Genomic DNA, 15,702 nt, shown 5'->3' with positions numbered 1-15,702 from the left:
GTCAAGGTGCAGGTGTTACGAAACTGTTCCTTGGAGATGGTTTCATGTGAGCGGAGTCTTGTGATAGGTTACGTTACTGTTGCCAAAAAGGCTCCCTCTTCCTTGTAAGAAGATTATACGTCCCTGTCATATGACTTGCACTTTCTTCTGCCGGAGGTGTTTCCTTCCCTACTGTGTTAATCAAGCTTGGTCATCTGATATGCTCTGACCAATGAAATGTGAGCACAAGCCACAGTGTGCCAGCTCGATGGAGAAGCTCTGAGAACTGGTATTTGATTTCATCAGCTGGCTTGTTCTCTTCCCTTGGTCATGAATTTGGCCTATTCCAGACTTGAGTTTGCTTTCTGCTCCTGGCTCTTCCTTAGGATGAAGAGGATCTGGGGAGCACATCCACAGCTAATTCACAGTTTTTGGATCAGCCATGCAACATAAGCCAGAAATAGGACTTTGTTTTTGTGAGACAGTATAACCTGGTAAAAGATGACTAATATATAGAGCTAAACAATGAGAAGAAGCCATTTTGAAAGGATCAGGGGAAGTGTGTGTGTGTGTGTGTGTGTGTGAGAACTCACTCGGCACACTCAAGGAACTGAGAGAAAACCAGTGTGGGAGGCACAGAGTTAGAGATGACAGGAGAAGGTATGAATGGGCCAGATGGTATATAGATCTTTGCAGGCCATAATAAAAAGTCTGGACTACATAAAATCTTCCAAAAGATTTAAAGGACGCATTTAAAAGTTGTTCTTTAAAACAACTTTCACTTACCACAGTTTTATTTTTTAACCTTTTATTTCATGTTATACAAACATAAGATAGTTGCGTGGATAGCACAGGGCATTTCCATATAGCCCTCACCCAGACAGAGCCATGACACAATGCTCAGAACAAAGAAATTAGCATTGGTGTAATGCTATTAACTTAACTACTGACCTTATGTGAACTTCGCCCATTTCCCCACTAATGTTGTCTTTGAGTTCATCCAGTATCTTATTTGAGATACCACATTGTGTTTAGTTCCCATTTCTCTTTTGTCATTTGCTTGCTGCAACAGTTATTCTTGTAAAAGTGTTTTCTTGTCTTTCATGACCTTGAAATTTTATATAGATAGATTAGGTATTTTTTATACTATTCTGTAAAAAATGGGTTTATCTAATATTTTCTTGTAATTTGAGTGAGGTTATGCATTTTGGGAAGACTACTACAAAAATGATGCCATATTTTTCTCAATACTTCATATCAAAGAATTACTGGTATTGACATATCTTTATTGCTAATGATGTTGACTTCCATCACTGGGTTAAGTTAGTGTCCGCTGCATTCCACCACTATAAACTCAGCTTTTGTAGTATTAAAGGTGTAGTAAACTCACTTTCCATGCTGTAGTTAGTAAATACCTTGGGGAACAAATTTTGGTAATTTTCTATTTCCTTCCTTCCTTGTACTTTTATTTATAGAAATTCTACAGTAAGAAAGAATTCTTTTCTCATTTGTTTACTTAACCAAACATTGATTCATACCAATGCATACTCATGAATAGTTCTCTGGATCTTTAGCCTTACACTATCCAATCAAGATACTGTTTTTCAAAGTTACTTAGGTTAGTAAGTGTGATTATGTTTTTTGTTTGCACTACAATTCAACCATCTCTTTTACTTTGAGGTTCCCCCTACCTCCAATTATTTATTTTGAAATATTAATAACAGTAATTTTTAAAGCCGGCATTGTATATGCCCGCCATATCACTTGGGCATGCAAAGGCTGTGTGAAATGTGACTATGGCTCTAGGAGCCAGAACTCCAAAATACATACTCAGAGAAATGCCGTGCCCTCCTCACCCCTGCTCACCTGCTCCAGTGTCCCCATTCTTTCCACCCCTTCCCAGCCCACTGGGTACACCCCAGTAGGTAACCAGTCTCTTTGGTTTCTGCTTTACCCTTTCTTCATTTCTTCTGAGAAACTGAAGAGAGACGTGCATTTTCTCAAATCCCTTCTTTCATTTTCTGTTATAGATATTCTTTGGCATTCTTTTTTTATGTAACAGTATGCCCTGAAAATGAACAGAGTGTTTTAAAATATGGTGAAAAATACCTTATCTTCTCAATCAGCTTAATACTCTGCACTTAGGACCTAAAATACATGATAGCTCTGAATTAAAGAAAAAAAATAAGTTTCAGTGTAATGTGTTCTTTGAAGCATGCTGTTTAAATGTAAATCTTTAAAATGTTCCTATTTTGCATCCATCTGTATTTCTGGCAGAGGAGCAAATATTTTAGACCAGACCACAGACTTGCATCCTCTGGCCGGTGTTCACTACTGTCAAGCTCAGCTTTCCTTGAAGGTCAGTAGGCCTGACGTCTGACGTGAAGTCCAAATTGTCTCTCTGTTTCCACAGTTGGAAACCATGCGCGCTGATGGAAAAAACTGGAAACGACTGGCTGTGTTTGGTTTGGACAACTCACTCAAATGAGAGGGAGCCCAGCACGAGTTCTGCCTGAATGATGTTTGAAAATCTGGCTCTTGGGTCTACCTTAACAGCTTACCTATTTGAATTTGACTGGAGTTCAGATACATAAACCAAATTTCTTTGCTTTGGCTTCTCTTGAGTCATATCAATCTACACCTCATCAAGCGTATGAAGTTTGGAAGAACAAAGAAGTGATTGAGCATCCTAAAACCAGCTGTTAATTTTGGCCTTTGGGAATGTCAACGAAAGGACTCAAAGTTGTTTGTTTAATGACATTTCGTTGGTACTTCCTGCGATTAGTAGGAATTTGAGTAAAATTATTAGTATGATGAATTCTTTAAAATGACAACTTTTATTTATATTTAAAATGTTAAAATGCTAACTCTTAAATTTATGATTTTTAAAATTACACTTTTGTAAAAAGAAAACACCCAGAAAAGTAGACATCAATTAACATTTCAGGAGATTGACTTGTTTGAATATGAGAAAACCAATTATATTTTCATTGGTCAGTTAAATAATTTTTTCTGCATTTGTCAAATAATATTTCAAAACCCAGTTTAGCAGTGTGTATTCAAATGGAAAGATTAACAGCTTGAAAATTGCATTTTCATGAGGAAGGAGAAGTAGAGTTTATTTTATTTGAGTTATAGCTTTTCAACCAAATCTGGAAATACTATATCTTTGTCTACCTCCACCAAGAACGGCAGAAATTCTCTGGAGAGAAAAGCCGTGTGCAAAATATTCATCTCTCAAAGGTAAGAGTGTTAGGAATCGCGTTATCCAAATGATCACCTCCACTCTCCACTTGCCCTTTGTATGTAAATGCCTTGGTGTGGTCAAAGCTCCTACTTGTGAACATGTTTTAAGGTATGTATATGGCTCTAGAGCAAATTTTCTGTTCGTAAGAAGTATCTGCGGAGCATGAAAAGGACAAGTGTCCAGGGTTTGTCCCCAAAGACTTTGGCTCAGCTGGGTCCTAAAACTTGTATTTTTAACAAGGCCTCATAGTTAAGAAACTGTCCTAGACTGGAAGGGGACAGGAGATCATCCCACCCCACTCATAGTACAAATGGAGATGCTGAGGCCAAGGCGGAAGTCATCGCCAAAATGCAGTTTTCAAAAAATATCTCATTCATTCAAACCATATTTAGGGGACACTTATACTCAGTGCAACTAGGTGTTGGGAATGCAATGGCAAATTGGCCGGGTTTGGGCTTTACCTAGCAGGAAGACAGGGTAACAGCAAAAGTAAGATTATGAGAACTGGGTTACGTCCCAGCTCACTGGTTCTTGACATTATAATACACAGTGTTTGCCTTAATCTGGGTAATCATTACAATCTCAATCATTGAGAAAGACATAACATCACTAAAATAAAAGATGGCTTTTAAATGTGTCCTTTGTTCTTGAAAGATCTGTTGCATTTCTTATTGTTAAATCACCTTACGCTTTGACCCCTATGAGGTTTCAGGATTGCATTAAAATAGTGAGTTCTAGGAAGCGTCTACCTCTCACCCACTTCAAATTCCTCAAACCTGCACTGGGGCTAAACTAACGTGAGCCCTAATCCCTAATGTCAAACTCAAATTTTGCTTATGCTGAAGAAGGCAAGCCCTTGAGTGGTCAAACTTTTATAACTTTTACTTGTAAAAAAATGTATTGCTTTGTTTGTTTTGCATTCAATGGAGCAAGGAATACAGATACATACTTAACACAGTTTCTTCTTATTTTCCCCCAAGAGGTCACTTGGTTGATTTTTTTCTACACGGACTTGAAATGTTTATGAGTTAAGACAAATCTCAAAGTGAAAATTGTGGCATATTAAACCTCTCTAAGAAATCAAAAGAGCTCATAACTAAAAGCTGATCATTTGGAGATTAGATTCCAGGGCTAATATACAATCTCACTATTGCTAACTCGGAAGTCTAGACTAAATAACCATCCACTTTCAGGGGCTCTACCAAAATTCCATTCTTAGCAGGTACTCCTTTATTAGAGGTGTTAGGTATTCAATCAAATTCTGTTGAATGAAGGAAGAGTAAATTACAGTGACATAGTTTTCAGCAAATGCTAAACAAAGTTTTAAAGAATTTTATTAGATGATTAGTTTAACATCTGCTGTTTCAATTGTAGATTTCCATGTGGGCTTATAGTGGAGATTCTCAAGCATACTAATAATGGCATTAACTTTTAATTTCATATTAACTTAATAGATGATACAATATATTAAAATAAATTTTAAACTTCAAATTGTTTCACTCTCACCAATTAAATTGTCACTTATAGTTGGAGAAAATTTGGATAGAATTTCATACAAAATTTTTCAAAAGCCAAAGCCATGAAAAATTATTCCATTTGCTATCATAAAGTTTGCATATTGATTCAGAAGTTCTTGACCTTGCAAGTCTGTTAAAAGCGGTATGGAAATTGTTCGTGAACAGGCTTTCTCATTAGATTGCTGGCGCCTCTGCATCAGTCTCAGCCAAAACCCTGAAGAGCAGAGGCAAAATTGGAACACATTTATCTAAATATTTCAGAACCTCCAACCAGGTTCCTTCCAAAAGCTGAAGAAGGATTATGGTGATTCTTTCCCCCTGCTTCTTCTATGAAGATCTTTCATTATGGGAGATAATTGCTATCTCCAAATGTGCTTTATTTGTAGAATGTGTCCACCAAAACTTTTTGGTTGAGTTTCAGGTACGGAAAACAATCTTACTAAACACAGTGGCCATTCAAGTGCCATTTAAAGATCTTATGGCAGTTTTCAAAAGGAGCAAGGATTATTCTCAAATCCTGGCCAATGTCAATAAGATGGCTTATAATTTCCACAGTCCTGTTTGAGCTACTGTGGACAGCACAATGGCTTTCTCCATTAGCTTCCATAGCTTCTCACCATGACTGTTTAACTCATTACTGTGTAAAACACTTTAAAGTCCCTTAAAATACCTCAAGTATGAAAACCACCATTTAAAAATAATCCTGCACTGTTTGGCCCAGTATCAGAATAACCCAGTTAACCCACTCGAAGTAACACTAATGATTTCTGAACTGGGGGTTTTACAAAAGCCTTTTTTAAATCCACCAATTCCAGATAAAGTGGGCGGCACCATGTAAGTTATTTTTAACCCACATCTGGCTAACACCCTGTAGATCACACTGATTCTTTTGAAAAGGACCACAAGGACTGTAAGTCCCCTCCTTGGCTACAAATGAATTGAGAACAGGATCCATTTTTAACTTGTCTCCCTCAGAGCCAGTCATGCTGCCTTAAAAAGTAGATAAGAAGCATTTGGCATGAACACTGTAATTCATTTATTAATCCTTTCAAACATCTGCCCGTCCACTTTCATAGTTAGGAGTCGATAGACTGTGACTAGAGCGATATTCTGAATGGGGGTAGGACTGCCCAATAGGAGATGCCTTAAATAAAGTAATGAAGATATTTTATTTGGCCCCAATGATTAGTGGTTACTACTGGCCTATAAGTGATAAAGGGCCAGGGATGCCATATATTTTATAATGGGTAAGACAACCCTGCATAATGAAAAATTGTCCCAAGTGCTGCACATGTTTGAGCTGTGCCTTCATGTCGATAAAAATTTAGTTACAACTCTCTTGGCATAGAGTCTAGTCTCACGTTGCATATAACACAAAATATTCTTACATAGTTTTAATATACACTGAATTTTTCAGGAATGCAATTATCTGGTAAATTAAAGTAAGGATGTTCTTTGTCTTGCTTGGAGCTTTATCAAGAGTTTTTCATCATTTCAAAAAATAATCAATTATGCAATACAGTTTTTGGTGTCTGAGTTGCCAATCCAGCCACCTGTATCAATCTATATTTATAGTTATCAAGGTCAAAGTGATTCTCTTTATGGACACAAGCATCTGACAACTTCATCAAGTCCTGAAGTATAGTTCTGTCTAAGAATTTTATATTTTAGCCCTGGCTGGCGTAGCTCAGTGGATGGAGTGCGGGTTGGGAACCAAAGTGTCCCAGGTTCGATTCCCAGCCAGGGTACATGCCTGGGTTGCAGGCCATAACCCCCAGCAACCGCACATTGATGTTTCTCTCTCTCTCTCTATCTCTCTCCCTTCCCTCTCTAAAAATAATTAAATAAAATCTTTAAAAAAAAATTTTAAAAAGAATTTTATATTTTATTATATATTAGTTCCCTTTTATTTTTCTCTATATTATAATTAAGGCATTAAAAACCCTATGCATAGGTAAGTTCTTTTATTCACAAGTTTCATTTCAGAATATTAAAAGTGTGTTCAAAATGCTTGTAACAAAAAAAATGCCTATAACAAAGGGGGCTCTAGTTTACAGAGGAGAGAATGGGCTGGTGTGTTGAGAGCTTCTTTCCCCAAAGACCTCAGTTGTTGCACATAAACCTCTAATTGCCATGAGATGTTCTCAGCTGTAAGGGTTTGATTATGGTTTAATGCTTGCTGAAAAAAAAATAAACAAGCAAAATCAAGTTAGGGGACCATTTATTTTTTCCCTGCATGAAACATTTTAATATGATTTATACTTATATTTCCCTGGCTGTTTAGATAACATAAAAAGCCCATCCCATCTCAGGGCCCAAATGAATCAGTTTGAGAGCTGTGTTTATCTTAATAGATGTGATTGGCCCTAACTCTGACATTCTCCAACATTGGACATTGGCTGAAATATGGAATATGATTATGACGTACTGAAAAAAAAATAATGCCTGAGCATACTGTTCTTATAAAGAGATGACTTTTCTTCTTCTGGTTTAAAAAGGAGACGTGACATTGAAATCTTCACTATGTGAAGTGAGGGATTCCTCACACCAGGGGTAGGTTACCCACCTCATTCTTGTCACTATGATAAATAGGTACCACTTCTTATTAAAAATGCTTAGCGTAAAAATTTCAAGTGATCTAAGAAAGAGCTTCAAACAGTACTTGCCTCAAGTTTGCTCTGATATGCAGAATTGAAATGTCTGCTGAACTTTTCTTTGATGTCATTTTCTTTCCCTTTTTTCCCTTCTCCTGACTCACCTTTCTCATCACCGCTGCCACCGCCACCACCCACACACGCAGGCAGTGGAAATGAGTAGAAAGAGGGTTGGCCCTAGAATTGGGGAAACTTGAAATTCTGAGTCTGTCCAGCAGCCCTGGAGCAAGTTGCTTTTCTTCCACGTGCATCATTTTTCTTATCCAGAAAGTGAGGATGGTACCACATGCATCTGACCACACCTGACACAGAGCTGGTGCCCAGCAAATCATAGCGATAGCTGAACCTGGTGAGTGTCCAGAAGGGGAAGAGGCATAAAACACGGCCCCTGCCCTTTGAGCAATCTAAAATCTATTTAAAATAAAAGGACTCATACATAAAAGATTAATGATACAGAATGTGAAACACGACACACACACACTAACACAGCCATAAAATACAAGTTTTTACTTTTTCTGTGTGGAAGAAAGAGCCCATGAAGGCAGATATTCCAGGGATCTCATCAGTCATAATGCAGCCCTGCCAGAGAGGAAACTGGAAAACTTTCCCCAGAAATTTCTGTCACTCACCCTGTTGTTCCTTTACTCTTTGATATAGATTGAATATGTTCCCCCCAAATTCCTATGCTAAAACCTAATGCCCACTGTGATGGATTAGGAAGTGGGGCTTTTGAGAGGGACTAGGGCATAAGGTGGGGCCCTCATGGATGGAATCAATGTCCTTATTTAAATGAAAGGACAGATAGAAGCTCCCCCCCAAAAAAAAAAAACTAAATGAAATGGAGATAAGCAATCTATTAGATGCAGAGTTCATAACACAGGTGCTAAAGATGCTCAAGGAACTCAGTGAGGACCTCAGCAGCATAAAAAAGACCCAGTCAGGAGCAAAGGATATACTAATTGAAATAAAGAACAATTTACGGGGAAATGACAGAAGAATGGAAGAAGCCCAGAATCGAATCCATGATTTATAACATAAGGAACAACAACAACAACAATAACAAACAACCAATCTGAACAACAACAAGGAAAAGGAATAAAAAAAATGAGGGTAGTATAAACAGCCTCTGGGATAACTTTAAGAGGTCCAACATTCTCCTCATAGAGGTGCCAGAAGGAGAAGAGAAAGGGCAAGAAATTGGAAATCTATCTGAAAAAATAGTGAAAGAGAATTTCCCTAATTTGGTGAAGGAAATAGACATGCAAGTCCAGGAAGAGCAGAGTCCCAATTATGATGGATGCAAAGAGGCCCACTCCAAGACTCATCATTATTAAAAGACCAAAGGTTAAAGATTAAGAGAGACTCGTAAAAGTAAGAGAAAAGAAGTTACTGGAAGGCTACCAGATGGGAGGGGGAAGGGGAGAATGGGTGGAGAAGTGAGGGGATTAAGAAGTACAGATAAGTAGTTACAGAATAGCCATAGGGATGTGAAGTACACTATAGGAAATAGAGTAGCCAAAGAACTTACATGTATGATCTGTGGACATGAACAATGGTAGGGGTATTGCTTGAAGGAGCGGGAGGTACTGGGTGGTGGGGGGCAAAGGGGGAAATTCAGGACAACTGTAATAGCAAAATCAATAAAATACAATTTTTAAAAAAGCTCCCTAGCTCCTTTCAACATGTAAGAATACAGCCTTCTAAGAAGCAGGCTTGTAACAGGGTGCAGCCAAGGGGGTGCCTCGAATAGGGATTTGTAATGGGGTCCAGAACTTGGTGCCCAGGAAATATAAATATGTATATGATGTCCTCACCCCCACAAGTCTGAGCTGGGGGATGGGACACATGGAGCAGAGCCATTGAGAGTTGTTTTGAATAGCAACAGTTTTGCAGATAACCTCTAGAACAGTAGTTTAACATATCTATAACCTTTAACTTGTTTCATAGATATGTTCAACTGCTGTGGCCATGCTTTGAGCCAGGGGAATGGGAGTGACGTCAACCCCTGATGCAACTGGGAGGCAACTCCCGCTGGTTACAGCGCCTGCGTAAGAGCTTGGAGATGATTGGCTCCACACCACAGGGCCACACCTGCAGAGACTTACTATGACAGCCCAGTAAAGCTGGAAGAATGCAGCATGCTAGCAGGTGTAACTGATTGTGGGAGGAGTCGAAAATGGTGCTGCAGAGGAAGATTGGCGCTGGGATTTAAATCCCAGGCGTGGCAACCATGCAGGAGTTTTTTGGGACCATGCGGCCTGGCAGAGAAGAACCACAGACTTCTACTTCTTTTCCTGAGATACGGTACCCCAGACTGGGCAGAGGGGGAAGGAAGGAATGTGCGTTTGTGGGTATTCTAAAAGACTTGGGACTCTCAATGAAGACAGTAAGTTATTACTCTTAAGTTTGTATAACTCTTTAAATAAATAATCCCTTTCCTTTTCACCAGTCTCTGGCACTGAGATGTCTTTCCCTGGCAGTGGGCAAGGTGAACCTAGTAGGGAGTGGGGGGACCCCCGGATCACAATTGTGGGTCCATTCAGTAATAGTATATCATTCTGTAGCCCCGCTTCCCCGGGTGTGTTCAATAACAGACTCTCAATACACACAGAGTGTACCGGCACCATGGCATTAGACTTCCCAGCTCCCAGAAGTGGAAAACAAACGTTTGTTGTCTATAAGCCACCAAGTGTATGGTATTTTTGTTACGGCAGCCAGAATGGACTAAGACTCCCTTCAAGGAGTTTGTGAATTAAACACAAAATTAATGGGGTGTTATATAATGAAACAGGTAATTGTTTTAAAGAAAGGTTTTAAGCTTTTCTTTCAGTTCATCCAAACTGGCCTGTGTTTTACCTCATAAAAAAATCTTCCAAGTTTATTCTGGATTCCCATGGGCTCCAGAGGCCAGGTCTTCCATCCACAGAAAGATGCAGCTCCTCTCTGTGCCTGTGTGTTCTCGGGCTGTGACCAAATGCTCAGTGAGACAGATGCCACTAATTCCCTCCCTACAGAAACATCAAAGGGACGATCAGAGCTGCTGGCTGGAGGCCCTGAGTGCCTATCTAGATTATTTACCACCACTAAAAAGGAGACAGCCACCTCATCCCTCACTGGGGAAAGGAAGAAGCACTAAATTTGAGATGCGTTGTGTTTTAAGTAAAAGGCTCCAAGTTACCTATCTTGTTTCCTACTTGGTTTCAGAAAGAAATATATTTCTAAACTCACTGTCCCCAAATCCAAATAATATTAATAAATTGATAGGTAGGTTGCATGAATTCAGATCTTTTATCTGAATTCTTTCTAGGTGAGAATCACAGGGTTTCAGAGCCAGATGACATAATGCACACTACGGGATTCTGGTGCTGTCTCTAAGTCTACAGCTAAGTGTCATCACCAGATTGTCCCCTCTTGTTCTTCCAAGGTCACTCAGCCTTGCCTTTTAGGCTGTGACTGACCTCTCTTGGGTTGTTTTGTAGGTTCTCTCCTTTAGCCTACACTGTAGATGTGGAGTTCACCAGTTTTTTGTTTTCTTCTCCTCCCTCCCTCCCTCCCTTCCTTCCTTCCTTCTTTCTTCCTTCCTTCCTTCCTTCCTTCCTTCCTTCTTTTTCTCCTGTCCACTCCTAAGGAGTAACTTCCAAGTTATCCTTGCCTCAGCAGGGTTGGGGATGTCTGCAGATGACCCAAATTCAAGGCTCATCTTAGAATAAAATTATTATTCTTTTTTAATCCTGAAATATAAAAGTTTATTTTTTACATCATGAAACTACAAGTCAACTTTCAGCAAATGTTTTAAGGACTTCTTTTTTACCAAAATATTCCTTCCCTCAATATAATCAATAAAGGCTAAAACTGGGGGGACTCTTGATTTTCAGAATGGTTGCTGATAGACCCAGTCTTACCAGCGGATTATACATATTCTTATGACAGGTTTGCAATTCACTCTGACAAAAGATAATCCACGTTTCTATATAATGGAAGACTTTATATCAGAGGCTTTGAAAATGTCTCTCCACCAAATGAAAAACCACATCTGTTATCAATTAACTGTGAATAGGTAAAGTATTCTGGAATAAAACTAATTCTAATGCTCTGGTCTCTATAAAACTGCTCCCTAACACATAATGGCTACTGAGTGAGTTGTATAGCTTTAACAGCTTATAAAATAAAATATAAAATGAAATGCATAATAAAATTCACATTTATTTAGTAATCGGCCATATGAGGGCATGATAAAATAAACATGGGGTTTGGAGTTAAGAGACCTCGATTTGAGCCTCAGCTTCCAATGACTTGGGTTCAAACACGACTTCTTTGAGATTTTTACAAAACTGGAAGGATGATAATAATTCATCATTAGTTTGATGAGAGAGAACATTTTAGATACACAATTTAAAATGTTTTGCAAATACTTCCCTTATAACTCATACTGTATAAGTAGCTTATAATTTTCTTTATTTTTTAACTGCTAAAGTGTATGTTTATTAATCTACTTAATAACAGTAATAAACTTATTACATGTTAACATATTTATAAAAAATTACTATAAAATAGTCCATTTTTATAATAACATGTTAAAATAACTGTAAAAATAACTAAAACAAAAATATTTCGTGAGGATAGCATTATTTTACATTTTTACCAATCTGTTTTATTTTTCCCCTTTTAAATTTCAATTACATTCAATATTATTTTGTGTTAGTAATTTGTCTTTATTAAAGAGCTATAAATTCCTTGAATATGAGGAGAATGCTGAGATAAGTAGTTCTATATCCATTCTGGTGATTTCTATTATTACTTCTGACTTTTGTGTTCATTCATTCAGAAAAATTGTCTTTGCTCACTGGACTCAGCAAAGTAACATGTCTCGCATCCACTACACTTGGTACACAATAGGTGCTCAAAAATATTTGCCGAATGTTGACAAATACTATGAAATTCCTGCCGAACACTCAGAAAACTTTAGTGATGTGAATAAGTATGAGAAACTCATGGAAAAGACAGAAATAAAGAAAGGGAGAAACTCTGAGTGAAAAGATGAAAATCAAGGCACCCGTGAGATTCAGCAAGAAGGGGGTCACTGCTCCCTGAAGGAGAGACCAAGGAGGGGGCTCTGTGCCTGCTGTGGGGCTGTGGGGAGTTCTCTGGTTCTGATTTCCTCCTCCTCCTGACACTGGCATCCATGGCCAGCTTCTCAGCAGGTCTTTGCAGGCTGACTCGCTTCCCTTTGTCATGTTTAGTTCTCATTTTCCTATTTCCTCCTGCCTCCTACCTTTCATGTGCCTTCCTCCTACCTGTCCTTTCTCTCTCTTTCTCTCAGTGTCAATGACTGTGTGTGTGGTGCATCTCTTTATGTTGTATAGGGATACATACACGTGCACACACACACACACATCCCTACACTATATTGAAAACGAGAACTTCTGAATTCAAGCAAACCATCATTTTAAAGAATAACTGACTGATATTGTAATAGGATATCATTTTTATCTACTAACTGGTGTTCTTTTGTTTTGTTTTAAAATTTCTGAACACTTCTTCCCTTCTAGCAGCGGCTGAGGTATTCTAGACTTCTGGTCTTAGAGAAGGGACAAGCAGCTCACTAATCAAATTCTTGCAGAGGCTTTGGCGTAGCTAGTAGATCTGGAAGAATGTGTAATTTGACAGAGTTTGGTTTTCCCCCCAGTCCAGAGTTGAAAGGGGTTAGGGAAAGAAGAAAGGGTAAGAGGGAAAGCAAAAGCCTACGTTTTGGCAGAGATTCAACATGATACCCTTAAATGGACAAACCAACAGGCTCTCCTGATGACGGTGAGGGTTGTGATCTGAGAGCAGAGGAGACCCATGCACCACTTTTCAGCATGAAGATCAGCCAAGTGGCGAAACGGAGAGAGAAGCCCCAGTCAGGCTCAGCATGGGCAGCAGAATAGAAATGGCTGAGTGCATTAGTTTCCTTTTGCTGTCTTCATATGTATTAGCACAAATTTAGTCACTTAAAACAACACAAATTTATTCTGTTACAGTTATGGAGGTCAGAAGTCCACAATGGGCTTCCACAGGCTAACATCATGGTGTTTGCAGAGCTGCATTTCTTTCTGAAGCTTCTCATGGGCTATCCAGCATCTCGAGGCTGCCGGCACTCCTTCGCTTGTGGCCCCGTTGCTCCCTCCTCAAAGCCAGCAATGGCCAGTTAATTCATTTTCCACACTGAGTCACTCTGACACTGACTTTTCTGCCCTTCTTTTCCATATTTAGTGGCCCTTATGGTCACATTGGGCCCATCTGAATAATCCAAGATGGTCTCCCTATCTTAAGTTCAACTTGCTTGGTAACCTGATTCCTTCTACAACCTAAATTCTTTTTGCCATGAAGCATAACATATACATAGATTCTGGGGTTTAAGATTAGGAAGTCCTCAGGAAGCCATTATTCGGTCTGCCGCAGCTGTGCGGGCTGTGATAACTGACACCACTTCACAGAGTGTCCAAGGCACCACAGGGAATGGCACAATGGTTTCTCCCCATGCAGTTGGGAGTGGCACGGACAATAGCAGGCACTGGAGGTCCCAGGGAGGTGGTACTATCAAACTCTGGAGAGTACAGCAGGAGATGTAGACAATGAACCAGTGAGTAGGGATGAGAAACCAGGTACCATGGGGGCTGAGGTGCATTTCAGTAGCTGCCATCATGGGAAGGTTGCAGCCCAGGACCAGACAGCCTCTTTTCTCCTGACCCCAGGGACTTTACGATCCACAGGGCCCTGGTTCCCCCCTACTTTCCCCCTGTGAATTTAGATGCAACCTCAGGGGGAGAAAAGAAACAGGAAACCTCAAATCCACTGAGTTCCTCTGGAATTAACTATGACTCATTTCCCAATATCAACAGATTAGAGGCTCTGTGTAGAGATTCCATACACTCACAGGGGGATAAAAAGCACATTTCCCATTTTGAGTTTATTGTCTGAGATTTCACACCCGTTCGACTCTCGACACTTTTTTTCCTAGTGAGCACTTTGCTTTCTTTGTGAAACCCACTGGGTGCGTGGGATCTCACCTGTGCTTGTGCTTCTCACATTCAAACATTAGCCACGCAGGAGAAGGTAATGAGCCCAGCCAGAGCCCCATGTCCCCTGGAGTCACATCTCCTTCCCCCTTTCATTTCAGAATGGATTGCTTTACCAAGGAAGAGAACTTCCCTTCAATATGTATTTCTGTTTCTATTCCACTTGCATTATCTTCATGTGAAGTCAAGACCCTCTCCCCAGATCCACTGCCTTCCTCAGGGCTCATGGAGAAGAACTTTAGAGCGCCCTATTTCACCAGCCACATGGACTTCTGCCTTAAGAAATGTTGATGGAAAAGGCAATAATGACTTCTTTCAAAGGCTTCTTTCAGACATTTTATACAGTCTCTCTAATTCTCACCACAACTCTTAAAAACAGAAATTATTATCCCGGATTGATGTATGAGAAAACTGAGATCCAGAAAGACCCCTCACTTTCCCAAGACACTTCCACCTGCACCTTCCCGCCCCCACCCTGCCCGCACTCGCCCACCGCCTGGCCTCCGCTGCTAAAGCAGGGCCTGACACCTGACACAAAGGCTCATATGCAGGTAGTTTATCTGGGAAGACAGCCAAAGAGCAGGAAAAGGGCCAAGGAGCAGGACTTAGGGACATAAGAAAGAAAGACAAATACATGATAAAGGATTCATTATGAATCCTTTGGCCCCTTCTGAAGGTGACAGAGCTTGACACTGCCATTCCCTTCCAGGAGCCTTGTGCAGGGTGTCACAGAACCGTGCATCTAGGTGAGCGAAGGGAGAACAGCGCGTCTTTGGTCTTCTGCCCTTCCTTGTCAAGGTGGCCTCACAGGCGCTAACTCTGTGGCTCTTCTAGTGTTGCCTGTACAATGCTGACTGTGTTCCCACCGGTGCCCCACATCCAAGCCCTGGGACAGGAAGCTAGAGATCAGGGTGGAGTGTGGTAAGGCGCTGTCCGCTTTCGCCTGTGCAAAGCTGGCTGAAGCCTGTGCAGAAGTGGCCAAGACAGCAGTGACTGTACAAGAAAAGGGGCTGGGAGGAAATGAAATGAAACCCAGAGGTGGCTAATACCCTAGGTCATATGGCTATTGGATATTTAAAATCAAGCCTGAATAACTGCAAGGCCTGGGTACCTTCCGTAACCGAGATGCATTCCCAAGAAGACATTTGGCTTTGTGGAACTTAAGCATGAGTGTATTAGCCTTCGCAATTAGATGAGGATCTGGTATTGATTTTATACTGTGTCAGAAGTGGACCATTATACACTCA

The 15,702-nt window shown here is 40.1% G+C and overlaps 1 long non-coding RNA gene across 1 annotated transcript; it reads left to right on the top strand.

The window, feature by feature from the left end:
• Nucleotides 1-303: 303 nt before the first annotated feature.
• LOC118501005 lies at nt 304-3,863 on the top strand. Its single transcript, XR_004903578.1, has 2 exons — nt 304-639; nt 2,393-3,863. It is a non-coding gene; the product is annotated as an uncharacterized LOC118501005 (long non-coding RNA).
• The last annotated feature ends 11,839 nt before the right edge of the window (nt 3,864-15,702 follow it).

Source organism: Phyllostomus discolor, chromosome 6, assembly GCF_004126475.2.
Source record: "Phyllostomus discolor isolate MPI-MPIP mPhyDis1 chromosome 6, mPhyDis1.pri.v3, whole genome shotgun sequence".
NCBI lineage: Eukaryota > Metazoa > Chordata > Mammalia > Chiroptera > Phyllostomidae > Phyllostomus > Phyllostomus discolor.
This window is presented reverse-complemented; position numbering and strand designations above follow the sequence as displayed.